Genomic DNA, 21180 nt, shown 5'->3' on the forward strand with positions numbered 1-21180 from the left:
AGCCCTGGTTCTGTCATGTCCGTCACATAGACATTTCCTCTTTTCTCCCCTTGGTGCCAGAGCAGGCCCCAAACCAACCCTTGAAATATGCAAGTTCCCTTTGGTGGCCTTCTGCTTCTTTCCCACATCCACTTTGCCTTTCCTTGGAGCTGTCTGTTCAAATGCCTTCCTGGAGGTTTGTTCCCTTCCCTCCAGATGACAGTAAGTCATTAGGTTCCTGGACCCAATCAGAAAACCTCCTGCAGACGAATTACAGGGGACTTAAGTGCTGGGATCAGCGCTGTTTTTTTATAAAGATCTCGACCTTAGAAAATTTAGATTAGTAACATTGCTTTTCTAAAAGTTATTTATGGACGGATAGTTGAAAGAGATAATCACTGAGTGGAAAGAACTAATGATCATAAAATCACTGCAGTGTTAAGAGGACCTTAAAAAACACACATTGAGTTCCCTCATTCTACAGAGTGGGAAGCGTGGCCTAGAGAGATATGAAAACCTACCCAAGGCAAAAGGTAGATGGGAAATCTCTGTACTTTCCGCTCAATTTTGCTGTGAACCTAATACAGTTGACCCTTGAACACAGGTTCAAACTTTCAACCAAATATGGGTATAAAATACAGTGTTTGCAACCTCACACATACGCAGAGGCCTGACTTTTTCTATGTACTGCGTCTACAGGGCCTACGGCAGGACTTGAGTATGCACCACTTGGGGTATATACATGCAGCCAGTCCCCCCATTGGGTATATACATGCAGCCAGTCCCCCCATTGGGTATATACATGCAGCCAATCCCCCCGTTGGGGTATATATGCAGCCAATCCCCCCACTGTGGTATATATGTGCAGCCAATCCTTCCACTGGGGTATGTATGTGCAGCCAATCCCCCCATATGCCAAAGGACAACTATAATTTTAAAATAAAACCTACCTAAGAAGTAAACAGTTCAGCTGTGAATGATCATAAACTAATGGTACTCAACTGCAACCTATAGAATTTGTTCAAAGATAAGACAATTATCCTACAAGGAGTCACTACTGATGATTACTTAATAATTACACCTTCATTCCTAAACTCACTTCTTGAGATTACATTTGACCCAGTTAAATATCATCGCTTACCCCTTTTTCTAAGCCTAAGCGCCCTGCCCAAAACTGTATGGAGAGCTAACATCAAGGAAATACAAGGTCAAGTTTCCTGTGAGTAAGCATCCGAGGTGTGAAGAGTTGATAACATGGTTCCACCTGTCTTTTCCCAAGAATGCTAGGAATATAGGCATAAGCCAGTGTACCTGGCCACCTCAGTAGGTTTAAAGAGTCCCCAGCTCCCTTCTCCCGTTCCTGGGCCTGACCCACTGTACTACTCTGTCTCTTGCCTGTCAGTTCTGCCCACAGATCCCCAGCTGGGCACATGAGATAATGTCAATTACCAACTCTGGACCAAAAGCAATAAAAACTTCTGTTTTTAGGAAAAAACTAAAAAATAAAATAAAGAGAGAACAGCTAAGTGACTCCAGGTAACCCTTCTTTGCATATTTCCCCAGCTATAAAATGGTAAAAAAAAAAATACTTATCTCACAAAGTTACTGTGAGAATTTCATTAGATGATGTACCAACATCCATTGGAATACCTGGTACATTCCAAAGTACAAAATATTGGCTGAGTATCAATGTAATTCATGTTCCCATGATATCAGACAATTCACCAATGTTATCTCTGGAATTACAGGTTGCAGTACAGATGATTTTTAGTTTCTCTGTAATTTCCACTTTTCTTTCAATGAATATAGAGGGTAACAAAAAAAATGTATACACTTTTTTAGAAAGGAAAAACTACCATTAAAATTTTAATACTCAAGTCACATTTGACTTCAGCAGTTACAAGATACAATATACAAGATAAAAAACTTTATTGGTAGCTCAGTTCCTGTAGCTCAGTGGCGAGGGCACCAGCCACATACTCCAGAGTTGGCAGGTTCAAATCCAGCCTGGACCTGCCAAACAACACTGACAACTCCAACCAAAAAATAGCCAGGCGTCGTGGTGGGCACCTGTAGTCCCAGCTGCTTGGGAGGCAGAGTGAAGAGAATCGCTTAAGCCCAAGAACTTGAGGTTGCTGTGAGCTGTGACAACACAGCACTCTACCCAGGGTGAGACAGTGAGACTCTGTCTCAAAGAAAAAAAAAAAAACAGAAAAAGTTATTGGTATACATTGAGTATTATGACTTTAATAGTTTTTTCCTTTCTTAAAATGAGTATTTTTTTAGTACCCTCTGTATATACTACTTCAGTAATTAGAAAAATATAATGACTTATTTTTTAAAAAAGTTATTTTTAGGACAGTGCCTATGGCTCAAGGAGTAGGGCACCAGCTCCATATACCAGGGGTTGGCAGGTTCAAGCCCGGCCCCAGCCAAAAAAAAAAACCAAACAAACAAAAAAGAAAGTTATTTTTAGAGCGAGTATCTCCTAGTTGGTGTTTGGGGAAATGCCTTCAGATTGGACCTATTACTAACATTTAAGTAATTAACCCTGAACTCTCATGACAGTCCTAGACTTATTTTCCTTTCAATCAAAGCTGTCTAAAAGTGACAGAGGAATTATGACTGCAGAGAACAAATCCAGGCAACATGAAAATAAGTTAGGCTCAGCGCCTGTAGCAGAGTGGTTATGGCGCCAGCCACATACACCAAGGGTGGCGGGTTGGAACCTGGCCCAGGCCAGCTAAACAACAATGACAACTGCAAAAAAAAAAAAAAAAAAAAAGAAAGAAAGAAAAGAAAAGAATTTAAAACAAGACTCACCACCTTTACCTTCTAAAAGTCTACCCCAGAGTTAGTTTGAAATGATCATGTTTTCATATTTGGTTTTCCTCCCCTCAATTCACCCAGTCTTTTCTGAGTACCTGCTATTCTGAAGTATAGTACTAGGCACAAGGATATATAAAAGGAATTAAAGCCAGTCCTTGGATTCAGAGTTTATTTCACTCTTTTCCTAGATCTTGATGTCTGCAATTTGTTTTCAAATATGCCAATACCCCCTCCACAAAGTGGGGGTAAAAGATTAAACAAGTTTGGTAAAATATTGAGAAGTATTAAAGATAGGTAATAGGTACCTAAGAGTTCATTTTCTTTCTCTCTACTTTCATGTATGCTTGAAATTTTCCACAATAAAAAAAAGTTAGCAAGGAAGATACACTGCAACAAAAAGTAAAGCAACATGAATGCCAAGTGTCATTCTTTGAGAATCTCTAACCACACAGATTTTTGCTCTACCAAGGGAATGGGAAGGATACTAGGTATCACTTTATAAATATATACTCAGCATTTATATACCTAGGAAAAGGGTGTGATCTTCATTGATCAGTTGGAGAGCACCAAAATCAGCATTTCAACATCTCTGAACCCATCTGTTAATTTTGCCAACACAGGGTGTCTGAGTAGGTATGATGTGGCCCAGGCACATCGTTCTGCTGCCTTGAGACTCCTTGGAACATAACCAGTGGAAAGACTGAAATTTTGCTACTGTTTTCACTCCTGCAGAGTACCTGGGAGCTATTTGTACACACATTGCCCTGTTTTTCTTGGACCTTGGTATTCATTCTCTCAATTACAGATCCTTTGGGTGGCTTCTGAGTGAACGTTGCCCAGATCCTAAAGGGGAAATGGCTTCCTGGGCATCCTGAGATAGGAATGATGACAGTCAATCACATGTACAAGTCATTTAAACTCAAGTACTGGGGGGTCGGGGGAAGGTCAGATGGAGGGAGGATGAATAGTGGGACCACACCTATGGTGCACATTGCAAGGGTACATGTTGGATCTATTAAGTATAGAGTATAAATGTCTTAAGTAAATGAGGTGAGGGATATATTAACCAGTATGATGTAAGCATTCCAAATTATATATGAAATCAGCACACTGTACCCCATAAATGCATTAATGTATACATGATCTACCTCTTTATGATTTAATAAAAATAAATAATAAACTCAAGTACTGAGCTCCTAATGGCCAAAACTGGAAGCATTCAACAAAATAAAAAATGATGATAACTGTATTTTAATCTATAGAATAAAATTAATATCTATGAACCCAAGCTGATACAAATGATCAAATTAGTAAATGAATGATAGAGAAAGGGTAGTTCTTTTCTTACAGTAAATTTCCTACTAATAAGAAAGTGGGAGAAGGAAAAAAAAATCACCATTAGGCAAAAACTAACTGTTGCAGATAAGATCCACCAATGAATGGTAAAATTAATGGGTGAAAAGATGAGGATACACAGAATATTCTGAAAGTATCTCCCTCAAGTTAATTCTTAGCTACAAAGGTAAAGGCAGTAACTTTATAGTGGATAAAACCAACAAATATCACCACAACATCACTTCTGTAGTATTTGTGCCAAAGATGCATAGCTTCGTATGAGCATAAGAAAACATCAAATTCATTCCACAAAATGACTAATTGGTACTCTTCAAAGTGTTCAAAATCTAGAAAGGCAAAGAAGGACTGAGGAACTATTTTAGACTGGAGGAGACTAAGGAGAAATAAAAATTAAATGCAATATTGGATCCTCAATAGGATATGGGAACAGAAAAAAAGGACATCAGAGACCGGGAGCAGTGGCTCACACCTATAATCCCAGCACTCTGGGAGGCCAAGGAAGGAGGATCCCTTGAGCTCAGGAATTCAAGACCAGCCTGAGCCAAAGCAAGACCCTCATCTCTACTAAAAATAGAAAAATTAGCTGGACATTGTAGTAGGTGTCTGTAGTCTTGGCTACTTGGGAGACTGAGGCAGAGGGATTACTTGAATCCAGGAATATGAGACTGCTGTGAGCTAAGCTGACACCAGGGCACTCTACCCCAGGCAACAGAGTGAGACTCTGTCTCAAAAAAAAGGTTATCAGTAAGAAAACTGATGAACATCAAATAAAGTCTGTAGTTTACTTAATAGTATTGATTAATATACCATGGTTATAGAAGGGATTAATAATAAGGGAAGCTAGGTGAACTCTCTGCCATTTTTACAACTTTCCTGTAAGTCCAAAGTTATTTAAAAAGTGTAAAAAGAGTCAGAGACTGAGTATAATATTAATAATCAGCATTGATGGGTTTACTGAGTATTGACATTATACTAAGTATAATACAGAGGGTGCCAAAAAATGTATACACATTTTAAGAAAGAAAAACTATATTAAAATTGTAATATTCAAGTCACATTTTACTTTTGCAATTACAAGAGGTACTCAAACATGACTTGTATTCATCTTTTGTTATTGGTATATACTGAGCATTACAATTTTAACAGCTGGGATTACAAGTTAGTGCCATCACACGTGGCTAAGGAAATCTGTCTTTTTAATAGGAACCCAGGCAATTCTGAGATAGGCAACCAGGTTTGAGAACCACCATTGTTCATTGATGATTTTTTAAAAAAAGAATAGAGATTGTTCAGCTGAGCTCTCCTAGAATGACTGGGGAAAAAGTGAGAACCCAGACATACCTGGCACGGGTACCTTACACAGAGTCATAGCTCAGGGAGCAGAGCAAGGAGGTGATGAACTGGATACAGTGTATGATCCTGAGTGGTGTAAATCTGATGAATTAAGCAAGTGATTGTGACTGACTAGTGTCATCTGGTCCCCCATGGAGGTCCGGAATGGGAGGAAGCCTTTCCAAAGTTTTCAGTTGTTAGGGAAGCTGCTGTTGAGTGGAAAGCTTGGAAGAGTGGGCAGACTTGAACAGTATACAGTAACCAGATTTGAATACCCACTGGAGTGGATTTGCAATCGGTTTGCGGCTAACAAGGTAGTCATACTGAGAAGGTCTCAGGGGCCAAGGGGCTGCCATTGTGGGAAGGTTGTGAGAAGGTCTTAGCAGGGGCCTAAAGCACTGCCATCTATAGGGATCAAAATTCTGCCTGCTGGGATCAGAACTCCACCCTTGGGACAGGCTGAAGGACTTTCACAACCCACAGGAACTAGAGTCTGGGGGCACTGCCAGACCTGCCCCTGTAGGATTCTTGTAAGCTTTAAGATCTGAACTCATTGGGGTCTAAATGCTGAGGGAACAATCAGGCAATCACCAAAGGCAACTAAGTTTGGAATAAGGACCACAGAAGTTGCTGGCCATGCTGTCTCCTTAAAAACCACAGCACCACCTGCTGTCCTAGAAACATATTGTCATCAAGCAAGGACTTCTGTTTGACTTTGCTCAGGATGAGGCCACTTCAAGGCCTAAGCACTGAGACAAGGTAATTTGAAACAAAGGAGGCAGGGAGAAGGAAAAAAGAGGACAAAGAAACAAGAAAAACAAGAAAAAAGAACACATGAGGAGGAACCAACAGAACAATTTGGGCAACATGAATAGCCAAAACAGAAGAACTCCCCCAAGGGACCATGAGGCAGCTACTGCAGATGACTCCACCTATAAAAAATTAATGGACTTGACAGAAAGAGAATTTAAAATATAGATGATAAAGGCAATAAAAGGAATGAATGAGAAAATGAGGAAAGATAGAACCAAAAATCAGATGAGAGATATGTAGAATAGAGAAAGAATATAGTGGGGCTTAAGGAAATGAAGGAGACAATCAGGGAATGTAAAGATGCAGTAGAAAGTATCAAAAATAGGTTAGACCATGGAGAAGAAAAAACCTCAGAGCTAGAGGATACAGTTTTTGAGTTAACTCAGGTAGTTAAAAAGGCAGAAAAGAAGAGAAAAAAAGAAGAAGAAGCAGTTAGAGACCTATGAGACTCCACAAAGCATTAAAAAATATGAATAATAGAGATCCATGAAGGAGAAAAAGATTGTCCCAAAGGAATGGAAGCCCTACTGGAGACTATCATAAAGGAAATTTCCCAAGTTTCACTAAAGACCCTCACACTCCTTTCAGATGGATGTCAAACGCCAGGTCATCTCAACTCAAACAGAGTCTCTCCAAGACACATTGTAATGAACCTGTCCAAAGTCAAGATGAAAGAAAAAAATTCTGTAAGCAGTCAGGAGTAAGCACCAACTGACTTACAGAGGCAGAGCCATTACAATGACAGCAGATTTTTCAACTGAAACCTTCCAAGCCAGAAGAGCATGGTCATCCACCTTCAACATTCTTAAACAAAATAATTTTCAGCCCAGAATTCTGGATCCTACTAAACTAAGCTTCAAAATTGATGGAGAAATAAAATCTTTTATGGATATAAAAGCGCTGAGGAAATTTGCCACAAGACCAGCTCTACAGGAAATACTTAGACCTATTTTCAATACTGACCATCACAATAGACCATCAGCAAAGTAAACACCCAGAAGCTAAAGGTCAAAACACATCTTCCACAATAGACTCTCACAAAATAAGATGAACAGAACTCCACTACACTTATCAATTTTCTCAATAAATGTCAATGGACTGAATTCACAACTGAAGAGGCAGGGGCTGGCTCATTGAATAAAAATGCACACGCCATCCATATGCCATAACCAGGAGACACACCTCACCTTGAAGACAAATTAAGACTCGGGGTTAAGGGATGGAAAACAGTATTACAAGCAAATGGAAATCAGAAGAAAGGAGGGATTGAAATCTTATTTTCAGATACAAGTAGATTTACAGCAACTAAAGTTAAGAAAGACAAAGATGGTCACTTTATACTGGTCAAAGGAACAATACAACAAGAAGACATTTCAGGCTTGGTGCCTGTACCCCAACAGCTAGGGTGCTGGCAGGTTTGAACCCAGCCTGGGCCTGCCAAGCAACAATGACAACTACAACAAAAAAATAGCCAGGTGTTGTGGTAGGCTCCTGTAGTCCCAGCTACTTGGGAGGCTGAGGTAAGAGAATCGCTTAAACCCAAGACTTTGAGGTTGCTGTGAGCTGTAATACCAAGGGCAACACAGTGAGATTCTGTCTCAAAAAAAAAGATATTTCAATTTTAAATATTTGTGCACCCAACTTAAATGCTCCAAGATTTATGAAACAGATCTTGATGGGTGTTTGCAATATGATATCCCATAACAACAATATGATATCCCAAAGTCTGTTATAGTCACAGACTTTAACACCCCTCTGACAGAACTGGACAGATCCTCTAAACAGAAATTAAACAAAGATACAAAGGACTTAAATGTGATCCTAGAACAAATGGGATTAATAGACATACACAGAACACACCATCCCAAAACTAAAGAATATACATTTTTTCCCTCAGCCCATGGTACATACCCCAAACTTGACCAGATCCTAGGATACAAATCAAACCTCAGCAACATTAAAAGAACAGAAATTATACCATGTATCTTCTCAGACAGTAAGGCAATAAAGGTGGAACTCAACTCCAATAAAAACATTCATCTCCACACAAAGACTTTTTTTTGTTTGTTTTTTTGAGACAGAGCCTCAAGCTGTTGCCCTGGGTAGAGTACAATGGCATCACAGCTCACAGCAATCTCAAACTCCTGGGCTCAAGCAATTCTCCTGCCTCCACCTCCCAAGTAGCTGGTACTACAGGAGCCTGCCACAATGCCCAGCTATTTTTTGGTTGCACCCATCATTGTTGTTTGGCAGGCCCGGGCTGGATTCAAACCCGCCAGCTCAGGTATATGTGGCTGGCACCTTAGCTGCTTGAGCCACAGGCGCCGAGCCCACACAAAGACTTTAAAGTTAAACAAACTTATGCTGAATGATAGGTTCAGGAACAGGTAAAAGAGGAAATTGTTAAATTCCTCAAACATAACAACAATGAAGATACAAGTTACCAAAACCTGTGGTATACAGCAAAGGCAGTCTTAAGAGGAAAATTTATCACATTATATACCCACATTCAAAAAACAGAAAGAGAGCACATCAACAAACTCATGAACCATCTTATGGAATTGAAAAAAAGAACAATCTAATCCTAATCCTACCCAGCAGAAGAAAAGAAACAAGAAAAGAAACAACCAAAGTTAAATCAGAGGTTAACAAAACTGAAAACAAAAGAATCATTCTGAAAATTAATGAAACAAAAAGTTGATTTTTTGAAAAAATAAAATCAATAAACCTTTGTCCAGATTAATTAGAAATAGAAAAGTCAAATCTCCCCCTTGATTGCACTAATGCACACAGCTATGATGTAACAATAAAAAAAAAGTCAAATGTCTAATAACCTCAATGAGAAATGATCAAGGGGAAATAACAGCAGCTGCCACAGAGATATAAGAGATCATCTCTGAGTACTACAAGAAACTCTATGCCCAGAAATTTGACAATGTGGAAGAAATGGATCAATATCTGGATTCACACAATCTCCCTAGACTTAATCAAGAAGGAATGGATCTCTTCAACAGACCAATTTCAAGAACTGAGATTGAAGAAACAATAAAAAAAAATCTCCCAACAAATAAATGCCCTGGTTCAGATGGCTTCACAACAGAATACTATCAAACCTTCTTCAAAGAAGAGCTTATTCCTGTACTGCAGGAATACAGAAATTATTCCAAAAAATTGAAATGGACGGAGTCTTCCCCAACACATTCTACAAAGCAAACATCACCCTGATACCAAAACCAGGAAAAGACCCAACTAAAAAGGAGAACTTCAGACCATTTTCACTAATGAATATACATGCAAAAATTCTCAATAAAATCTGGGCCAGTAGAGTACAGCTACACATTGAAAAAATCATTCATTAAGATCAAGTAGGTTTCAACCCAGGGATGCAAGGCTGATTTAACATACACAAGTCCATAAACATAACTCACCAGATCAACAGAAGCAAAAACAAGACCATATAGTCCTCTCAGCAGATATAAAAAAAAAGCATTCAATAAAATTCAGCACCCTTTTCTAGTTAGAAAAGTGAAGAATATAGGCATAGGTAGCACATTTCTTAATCTGATCAAAGCCATTTACAACAAACCCACAGTTTATATTATACTGAATGGAGTAAAACTGAAAGTTTTTCCACTTAGAACTGGAAACAGACAAGGTTCCTCTATCACCACTACTATTAACATAGTGCTGGAAGTTCTAGCCAATACAATCATGCAAGAGAAGGAAATAAAGGGTATCCAAATGGATGCAGAGGAGGTCAAACTCTTGCTCTTTGCTGATGATATGATCTTATACTTAGAGAACCCCCAAAGACTCAACCCCAAGAATCCTGGAAGTGATCAAATAATACAGCAATGTCTCAGGATATAAAATCAATGTCCACAAATCAGTAGCCTTTGTATATGCCACTAACAGCCAAGATGAGAAGTTAATCAAGGACACAATTCCCTTCACAGTTAACTTCAAAAAAAAAAAAAAAACACAAAGAAATACCTAGGAATATACATAATAAAAGAGGTAAAGGACCTCTACAAAGAAAATTATGAAACCCAAAGAAATAGCAGAAAATATTAACAAATAGAAGAACATACCATGCTCACGGCTGGGGAGAATCAACATTCTTAAAATGTCTATACTTCCCAATGCAATCTACATATTCAATGCAATCCCATTAAAATACCATCATCATACTTTCAAGATTTGTAAAAAATAATTCTTTGTTTTGTAGAGAACCATTTAAAAAACCTGTATAGCCAAGACAATTCTGTGCGGTTTTTTGTTTTTTTTTTTTGGCCAGGGCTGAGTTTGAACCCGCCACCTCCGGCATATGGGACTGGCGCCATACTCCTTTGAGCCACAGGTGCCACCTCCAAGACAATTCTTAGTAGTAAAAACAAAGCCAAGGGTAGCCCCTTGAGACTTTAGGTTATACTACTAGGCCATAGTGATCAAAACATCATGCCACAAAAATAGAGATGTTTACATTAGGAACCAAATAGATGAAACTAACATTTCACAGCCACCTGATCTTTGATAAACCAAAAAGAACATAACCCTGAGGAAAAGAATCACTATTCAATAAATGGTGTTAGGAGAACTGGTAACCACACATTAAAGACAAACTGGACCCGCACCTCTCACCACTTAGAAAAATTGATTCAAGATGTATAAAAGTTTTAAACCCAAGGCATGAAACAATAAAAAAACCTCAAAGGAAGAGTGGGAAAAACATTTGAAGATATCAGCCTGGGGAAAGATTTTATGAAGAATACTTCCATGGCAATTGCAACAACAAAAATAAACACATGGGGAGGAGGAGAGCAAGATGGCGGCCGAGTACCAGCTTCCTTGCATCTGGGCACCGTGAGTCCGGGGAGATAAGACTCCAGGCATCTCTGGCTGGTGGGATCTGCCTATCATCACCCCTGTGAGGAGACAGAGAGTCAGCGAGAGACTTCTGGACCCCAAGAGGAGGACTAAAACAGTGGAAAACCAGCAAGTGGTCGCATGTGTTCAATAGGTCTAAACCTACCCGCAACTGTAAGTTCAGTAGCAGCGAGACTGCAAACCGAAAAGGCCTTCCCTGTGAACTGTTTTGGTGTCTTTGGACTTGGCACTCAGTTGAACTGCCTTGGGGAGAGCCTGAGCGGGAATGCGGAGAACTTTGGCCGTTGTCTAGGACCCCAGTCTGAGCCGCTGAGCCAGATGGAGCTACTAGTGTTTGGCTGTGGGCCACAGGGAGCCATTGTGAGCCATCTGCCCCAGCAAGCTCCACCCTCAGGTCGCAGAGCTAGAATCCCGTGGGAGCTGGTAACCCAGCGACCAAGTAGCCTAAGGGTGGGGTCTGAGCCGCTTTGCAGCCCAAAACCTCAGGGGCAGAGTGAGACCGGTTTTGGCACACTGGGTAAGTGGATAGCCACTTCAGCAGTGATTTCAGCGACAAGCACTTTCCTGGGAAAGCTTCTGCTCAGCAAGTTTACCAGTTCAAAGTGCCTTTTAAGTGGGCTGCAGAGAGATTTAGGATGTCTACCTGCTGGGGGTTGAGAAATCAGCAGCCTCCAGTCGTATCAGAACTCTGCTTAACATCTCATACCCCAAAAGATCACGTGTTGCCCAGACAATATTCAACAACGTATACATACTGCTTTGTTTTTGGTTGTGTTTTGTTTTTTCTGTTTGTTTTTCTTTTTGGTTTGGTTGTTTTTTTGTTTATTTTGATGTTGTTGATGTTGTTTTGTTCTTTAATTTCAACCTTTTCAATACAGATCTTTTTCCTTTCTCAATTTTTCTAGTTTAATTATAATTTCCCATTGCTGCCTTTTTTAATAGCTAGAACTTCACTTCTGCTAGTGTTTCTACTGCTATTATTTGGTTTTTCACCCAATTTTATCCCATAAAAGTTTTCTGTTTGCTTCTTTTGGTTTGATTTATAGCATTTTTGTCTTTCCTCTCTACTTGGTGGAGGTGGGGTACTATGTCTGATCAGGTTAGCAAAGAGCTGCTGACCTCAAGGGACCCACCCAACTGGGCACCCCCAGAAGGTGGTTTTTTTTGAAGGTTGTGTCAAAGTACCCTACTGTACACCTATATTGCTCTGTCTCCCTATTTCTGTGCCTCTCTTCTTTTTGTCAATATTCATTTTACCCACCCCCTCTCCTTTCTCTATTTTTTTTTCTTTTCACTCGGTCCTCCTTTCTTTCATCCCTTTCTTGCTCTCCAACCTTCTCACCCTTCTGGTCCAAAAGGACTCATCTAACCCTTAGTCCATAGGCACAAGAACTTAAAGAGCAAGAGGAAGTGAAAGGAAAATTAGGGCAAGGAAACAGATAAAAGAAATCACTCATGAGGAAGAATCAGCAGAAAACGCCAGGCAACATGAAGAACCATTCCAGAACAACCCCGCCAAGGGACCATGAGGTAGCTACTGCAGAGGATTCCACCTATAAAGAAATGTTAGGAATGCCAGAAAGGGAATTTAGAATACACATGATGAAAACAATGAAAGAAATCATGGAAACAATGAAGGAAACCGCTAATAAAGTGGAAAATAACCAAAAGGAAATCCAAAAACAGAATCAAATCAGAGATGAACGATATGAAGAATATAAAAAGGATATAGCAGAGCTGAAGGAAATGAAACAGTCAATTAGGGAACTTAAAGATGCAATTGAAAGTATCAGCAACAGGTTAGACCATGCAGAAGAAAGAATTTCAGAGGTAGAAGACAAAGTTCTTGAGATAACTCAGATAGTAAAAGAGGCAGAAAAGAAGAGAGAGAAAGCAGAACGTTCACTGTCAGAATTATGGGACTTTATGAAGCGTTCCAACATACGAGTTATAGGAATCCCAGAAGGGGAAGAAGAATGCCCCAGAGGAATGGAAGCCATACTAGAGAATATTATACAAGAAAATTTCCCAACTATCACCAAAGATTCTGACACACTGCTTTCAGAGGGATATCGGACCCCAGGTCACCTCAACTCTAACCGAGCTTCTCCAAAACACATTGTGATGAACCTGTCCAAAGTCAAGACAAAAGAAAAGATTCTGCAAGCTGCCAGGAGTAAGCGCCAGTTGACCTACAGGGGCAAATCCATCAGAGTGACCACAGATTTATCTAATGAAACTTTCCAAGCAAGAAGACAATAGTCATCTACCTTTAATCTACTTAAACAGAACAATTTCCAGCCCAGAATTCTGTACCCTGCTAAGCTAAGCTTAAAAATTGACAGAGAAATCAAATCATTTAGAGATATACAAACATTGAGGAAATTCGCCACAACAAGACCAGCTCTACAGGAAATACTTCAACCTGTTCTACACACTGACCACCACAATGGATCAGCAATGGAGCAGCAAAGTAAGAACTCAGAAATTAAAGGACAGAACCTAACCTCCACACTGATGCAAAAGATAAAACTAAGCAATGGACTCTCACAAAATAAGATGAATAGAATACTACCACACTTATCAATTATCTCAATAAATGTTAATGGCTTGAATTCCCCACTGAAGAGACATAGATTGGTTGACTGGATTAAAAAACACAAGCCATACACTTGCTGTCTGCAAGAAACACACCTGGCTTCAAAAGACAAATTAAAGCTCCGAGTCAAGGGTTGGAAGACAATTTTTCAGGCAAATGGCATTCAGAAGAAAAGAGGAGTTTCAATCTTATTTTCAGATTCATGTGGATTTAAAGCAACTAAAGTCAAAAAAGACAAAGATGGTCACTTCATATTGGTCAAGGGAAAAATACAACAAGAAGATGTTTCAATTCTAAATATTTATGCACCCAATTTAAATGCTCCCAGATTCTTGAAACAGACCTTACTCAGTCTGAGCAATATGATATCTGATAATACCATAATAACAGGGGACCTTAACACTCGTCTTACAGAGCTGGACAGATCCTCTAAACAGAAATTAAACAAGGATATAAGAGATTTAAATGAGACCCTAGAACAACTGTGCTTGATAGACGCATATAGAACACTCCATCCTAAAGATAAAGAATACACATTCTTCTCATCATCCCATGGAACATTCTCCAAAATTGATCATATCCTGGGACACAAAACAAATATCAACGGAATCAAAAGAATTGAAATTTTACCTTGTATCTTCTCAGACCATAGGCACTAAAGGTGGAACTCAACTCTATCAAAAATGCTCGAAATGGCACGGAAATTAAACAATCTTCTGTTGAATAACAGATGGGTGCAGGAAGAAATAAAACAGGAAATCATTAACTTCCTTGAGCATAACAACAATGAAGACACAAGCTACCAAAACCTGTAGGATACTGGAAAAGCAGTTTTGAGAGGAAAATTCATCGCTTTAGATGCCTACATTCGAAAAACAGAAAGAGAGCACATCAATAATCTCACAAGCCATCTTACGGAATTGGAAAAAGAAGAACAATCTAAGCCTAAACTCAGTAGAAGAAAAGAAATATCCAAAACCAAATCACAGATCAATGAAATTGAAAACAAAACAATCATTCAGAAAATTAATGAAACAAGGAGTTGGCTTTTTGAAAAAATAAATAAAATAGATAAACCATTGGCCAGACTAACGAGAAATAGAAAAGAAAAATCTCTAGTAACCTCAATCAGAAATGATAAAGGGGAAATAACAACTGATCCCACAGAGATACAAGAGATCATCTCTGAATACTACCAGAAACTCTATGCCCAGAAATTTGACAATGTGAAGGAAATGGATCAATATTTGGAATCACACCCTCTCCCTAGACTTAGCCAGGAAGAAATAGAGCTCCTGAACAGACCAATTTCAAGTACTGAGATCAAAGAAACAATAAAAACTCTTCCAACCAAAAAATGCCCTGGTCCAGATGGCTTCACACCAGAATTCTATCAAACCTTCAAGGAAGAGCTTATTCCTGTACTGCAGAAATTATTCCAAAAAATTGAGGAAGAAGGAATCCTCCCCAACACATTCTATGAAGCAAACATCACCCTGATACCAAAACCAGGAAAAGACCCAAACAAAAAGGAGATTTTCAGACCAATCTCACTCATGAATATAGATGCAAAAATTCTCAACAAAATCCTAGCCAATAGATTACAGCTTATCATCAAAAAAGTCATTCATCATGATCAAGTAGGCTTCATCCCAGGGATGCAAGGCTGGTGTAACATACGCAAGTCCATAAACGTTATCCACCATATTAACAGAGGCAAAAATAAAGATCACATGGTCCTCTCAATAGATGCAGAAAAAGCATTTGATAAAATCCAGCATCCTTTTCTAATTAGAACATTGAAGAGTATAGGCATAGGTAGCACATTTCTAAAACTGATTGAAGCTATCTATGACAAACCCACAGCCAATATTTTACTGAATGGAGTAAAACTCAAAGCTTTTCCTCTTAGAACTGGAACCAGACAAGGTTGTCCTCTGTCACCTTTACTATTCAACGTAGTGCTGGAAGTTCTAGCCAATACAATTAGGCAAGACAAGGAAATAAAGGGAATCCAAATGGGAGCAGAGGAGGTCAAACTCTCCCTCTTTGCTGACGACATGATCTTATACTTAGAGAACCCCAAAGACTCAACCACAAGACTCCTAGAAGTCATCAAAAAATACAGTAATGTTTCAAGATATAAAATCAATGTCCACAAGTCAGTAGCCTTTGTGTACACCAATAACAGTCAAGATGAGAAGCTAATTAAGGACACAACTCCCTTCACCATAGTTTCAAAGAAAATGAAATACCTAGGAATATACCTAACGAAGGAGGTGAAGGACCTCTATAAAGAAAACTATGAAATCCTCAGAAAGGAAATAGCAGAGGATATTAACAAATGGAAGAACATACCATGCTCATGGATGGGAAGAATCAACATTGTTAAAATGTCTATACTTCCCAAAGCAATCTACCTATTCAGTGCCATTCCTATCAAAATACCAACATAGTACTTTCAAGATTTGGAAAAAATGATTCTGCGTTTTGTATGGAACCAGAAAAAACCCCGTATAGCTAAGGCAGTTCTCTGTAACAAAAATAAAGCTGGGGGCATCAGCATACCAGATTTTAGTCTGTACTACAAAGCCATAGTGCTCAAGACAGCATGGTACTAGCACAAAAACAGAGACATAGACACTTGGAATCGAATTGAAAACCAAGAAATGAAACTAACATTTTACAACCACCTAATCTTTGATAAACCAAACAAGAACATATCTTGGGGGAAAGACTCCCTATTCAATAAATGGTGTTGGGAGAACTGGATGTCTACATGTAAAAGACTGAAACTGGACCCACACCTTTCCCCACTCACAAAAATTGATTCAAGATGGATAAAGGACTTAAACTTAAGGCATGAAACAATAAAAATCCTCCAAGAAAGCATAGGAAAAACACTGGAAGATATTGGCCTGGGGAAAGACTTCATGAAGAAGACTGCCATGGCAATTGCAACAACAACAAAAATAAACAAATGGGACTTCATTAAACTGAAAAGCTTCTGTACAGCTAAGGAGACAATAACCAAAGCAAAGAGACAACCTACACAATGGGAAAGGATATTTGCATATTTTCAATCAGACAAAAGCTTGATAACTAGGATCTATAGAGAACTCAAATTAATCCACATGAAAAAAGCCAACAATCCCATATATCAATGGGCAAGAGACATGAATAGAACTTTCTCTAAAGACGACAGACGAATGGCTAACAAACACATGAAAAAATGTTCATCATCTCTGTATATTAGAGAAATGCAAATCAAAACAACCCTGAGATATCATCTAACCCCAGTGAGAATGGCCCACATCACAAAATCTCAAAACTGCAGATGCTGGCGTGGATGTGGAGAGAAGAGAACACTTTTACACTGCTGGTGGGACTGCAAACTAGTACAACCTTTCTGGAAGGAAGTATAGAGAAACCTCAAAGCACTCAAGCTAGACCTCCCATTTGATCCTGCAATCCCATTACTGGGCATCTACCCAGAAGGAAAAAAATCCTTTTATCATAAGGACACTTGTACTAGACTGTTTATTGCAGTTCAATTTACAATCGCCAAAATGTGGAAACAGCCTAAATGCCCACCAACCCAGGAATGGATTAACAAGCTGTGGTATATGTATACCATGGAATACTATTCAGCCATTAAAAAAAATGGAGACTTTACATCCTTCGTATTAACCTGGATGGACGTGGAAGACATTATTCTTAGTAAAGCATCACAAGAATGGAGAAGCATGAATCCTATGTACTCAATTTTGATATGAGGACAATTAATGACAATTATGGTTATGGGGGGGAAGCAGAAAGAGGGAAGGAGGGGGGGGTGGGGTCTTGGTGTGTGTCACACATTATGGGGTCAAGACATGATTGCAAGAGGGACTTTACCTAACAATTGCAATCAGTGTAACCTGGCTTATTGTACCCTCAATGAATCCCCAACAATAAAAAAAAAAAAAAAACCTGAGAGAAAAATAAAATAAAATAAAATAAATAAATAAATAATACCTCCCACCCATGTGAGCAATTAGTTTTTGAACATATGTGAATAGCTTAATTAATAAAATGCACGTTTGTTTGAAAAAAAATAAAATAAACAAATGGAACTTAAACTGAAAAGTTTCTGTATAGCTAAGGAAATAACAACCAAAGCAAACAGACAACCTTCAGAATGGGAAACAATATTTGCATATTATGAATTGGACAAAAGCTTGATAACTAGGATCTATGGAGAACTCAAATTAATCAACAAAAAAGGACCCAACAATTCCATATATCACTGGGGAAGGCACATGAATAGAACCTTCTCTAAAGACAGAAGAATGGCTAACAAACATGAAAAAATGCTCATCGTCCCTAATCATCAGAGAAATGCAAATCAAAACTACCCTGAGATATCACCTAACCCCAGTAAGAATGGCCCACATCACAGAGTCTCAAAGCTGCAGATGCTGGCGTGAATGTGGAGAGAAGGGAACACTTTTACACTGCTGGTTGGACTGCAAACTAACACAACCTTTTTGGAAGGAAGTATGGAGAATCTTCAAAGAACTCAAAAGGGACCTTCCATTTGATCCTGCAATCCCCTTACTAGGCATTTACCCACAAGAAAAAAAAATCCTTTTTTCATAAGGACATTTGCACTAGACTGCTTATCATAGCTCAATTTACAATTGCCAAAATGTGGAAACAACCTAAATGCCTACTAAAAAAGATGGAGACTTTACGTCTTCTTTGTTAACCTGGATGGAAGTGGTACACATTCTTATTAGTAAAGCATCACAAGAAGGAGAAGCAAGAATCCAATGTATTCAATTATACCATGAAGGCAGTAGATGAGCTAATACAAGGAGGGGGGTAGGGGAAATGCTCAAATAAGGAGGGGGAAAAGGAAAGGAGGATGGGAGTCATGGTGTATAGCATACCTCTTAGGGGTGGGACACAATTATAAAAGGGAATTTAACAAATGCAATCAGTATAACCTAATTCTTTGTACCCTCAATAAATCCCAGTAAATTAAATAATAAAAAAAGTTTTATTGGAACACAAAAAAATTTTAAAAAGAATAGAAAACCACCACTCACTTGCTTTGGAATAAAAGATCTTCAAAGATATTCTCAAATCATTTGCATGCATATCTGGAAAAATATACATTACTATTAGCTCAGCCTACAGTAAATACCAAATACTTACTCTATTAAACAGCATATAAAATATAACAACAGTTGGGTTTATTGCCCTCTCTACCCACTCCCCCTTCAGATTATATAGTCAAACAGTTCAGTAATTCTTTTTCACAGATGTTTTTAATGTGATCAAAGCTGTGGACACAAGGACACAATTATTATTATTATTATTATTATTTGCAATTTTATAAGATTGACAGTCTCCATCAAGGCCAAATCTGCTCTAGAAAAATTCAAAAATTTACACCATATCCATCAAGCATTGTCTCCTCCCTCAAGAGACACATTCCAGCACTCCTGACCTAGGTACCAGGGAAAGCCTTCCATGTCCTCTTCTGAATCCTAATTTCTCAACCTGAACCCTGAATTCTGTTCTTCCCGATCTAAGATTCCTTGACTCTCTTGCATCCTCAATGTATTTTTTCTTTACTTTCTTTTAAAAATAATTAAAACTCTCTTCAACCCTCAAATTACCATCCTCTTCCTCCTCCTTTTCATCCTCCAACAGCTGGGGAGGGTCCACCTGTGCCCTCGCCGCCGCCTCCACGTCTCCACCTCTCCCCGGAACACTTCACAGCCGGGCCCACGCCCCCTCTCGGTCGATAATCGCGCTCCTAGAACCAGCACAAAGGCCTTTTCTCGGTCCAGATCCCCCTAGATTTTTCTATTGCTTGTTTTTTCTCTTCAAACCAAGAGTTAACAAACCTTATCTAAAGGAAGATGGAACGTCCAGCGATACCAACCAACAGACACTAGATGGACTGAGAGTCCGTCCGACTGAGGACAGACGTCCCTAAGTTCTTCACAATCCGGGAAACTAAACCCTTCGACTAAGGGTCAGAGCTCATCTGCCCGGGAAGGGATCAGCTTGATCAGTTTCCTAGTTGAAACGCAGGATAAAGAAGGCTCCCGGGCGGAAGGTTTCTTCACCCCAGGTTGATGCACCCCTCCGGGACAAAGATGCTGGGCGAGACCCCAGGACCGCGACGCGGGGTCCCGCGGGGCCCCTGGGACATTCCCACCCAGCAGCCTCGCGCCCGGCTGCCCCCGATCCCCCGGCTCGCGGCGGAGGCAGCGCCGCACCTGAGCCGGCGCCCGTCACCTCCCGTCAGCCGCGGCCTCCGCAACACCGGCCCGGCGCCGGCTGAGGCGGGACGTCCCCACGACACGGGCCACGCCAGCCCCAGCCGGGGACCCGCGCGCGGCGTCTGTGTCTCGAGAACTGCTCATCCCTTGCGGTCGAGCCAAGACCGTGCGTACTCACCCAAGCCGTGGCCTCACCGAGGAGCCCGGCCCGTAAAACCGGGAGGCCACGTACAGCGGCCCCAGGCACCGCCCCCGTCGCCATGGAGGCGGCCCCTGAGCACGGGCTCCGCCTCCGGCCCCCGGGAGCGGATCTGCGCCGCGCTCCTGCGACCTGGAGCTCCACCCCCGGCTGAGCAGACCCCGCCCCGGCGCTGGACCGCGTGGGGTGTGGTTTGGGGACTTGGATATATTGGGCTTTGGCTGATCACAGAGCTTTGTGCCAGTAATCGTGGGCTAGGTGCTGGGAGCTTCACAAATTCCAACCCCATGAATACGAAGTATAGTGGAGGAGATAAGAAGCTTTTTATAGAGTAGGAAACTGAGTCTTGCAGGAGCGTTTAACCTTTTTCCTCTTCTGCCACACACTGGAAAAAGGGTTGTCTTGGGCCACACATTACATACACAAATACTAAGGAAAGCTGATGAGTAAAAATATCCAACACCCCAGATAAGCAAAACAGACCTCCAATAATCTGCATATGACCTACAGGTTGGATACCCCGGCAAAGTTAATAAACTTGACTTACACCATCCTGTGAGGTTTCAGCGCTCTTTGCTGCTTAACATACCAAATTGCCTGGCTTTTCTCATTTTTTAGGACTGTTGAGAATATTATTAAATTGTGAATAATTCTTTTTTTTGTTCAAAGAAATTACGGAAAGCCAAGCCAGAATCACATTTATACTAATGATTTAAGTGAAAAATCATGATAGACTGTGCTTAGGCAGACAAGATTGTAGTTACAGCACAGGCCACATACACCAAGGCCAGCAGGTTCTAACCCAGCCTGAGCCAGCTAAACAATAATGACAACTGTAACCAAAAAAAAAAAAAGCCGAGCATTGTAGTGGGTGCCTGTAGTCCCAGCTACTAGGGAGACTGAAG

General features: G+C 40.1%; 1 protein-coding gene across 7 annotated transcripts in view; it reads right to left on the reverse strand.

Moving 5' to 3' along the window:
* Positions 1-20372, reverse strand: part of B4GALT4 (beta-1,4-galactosyltransferase 4) — a 42163-nt gene extending 21791 nt beyond the window's left edge. For 3 of the 7 annotated variants that reach the window (XR_008374952.1, XM_053565503.1, XM_053565509.1), the window contains exons 1-2: positions 20255-20372; positions 18889-18942 (exon numbers count right to left, since the gene is read on the reverse strand). The gene's annotated coding sequence lies outside the window, so the exon portion shown is untranslated. Of the gene's footprint in view, positions 1-18888; positions 18943-19464; positions 19605-19695; positions 20029-20073; positions 20189-20254 lie in introns of those variants that run through there. The other 4 variants (XM_053565504.1, XM_053565507.1, XM_053565506.1 and 1 more) reach the window with 4 other exon arrangements.
* Between the last annotated feature and the right edge of the window lie 808 nt (positions 20373-21180).

The sequence above is a fragment of the Nycticebus coucang genome, chromosome 16 (assembly GCF_027406575.1).
Source record: "Nycticebus coucang isolate mNycCou1 chromosome 16, mNycCou1.pri, whole genome shotgun sequence".
NCBI lineage: Eukaryota > Metazoa > Chordata > Mammalia > Primates > Lorisidae > Nycticebus > Nycticebus coucang.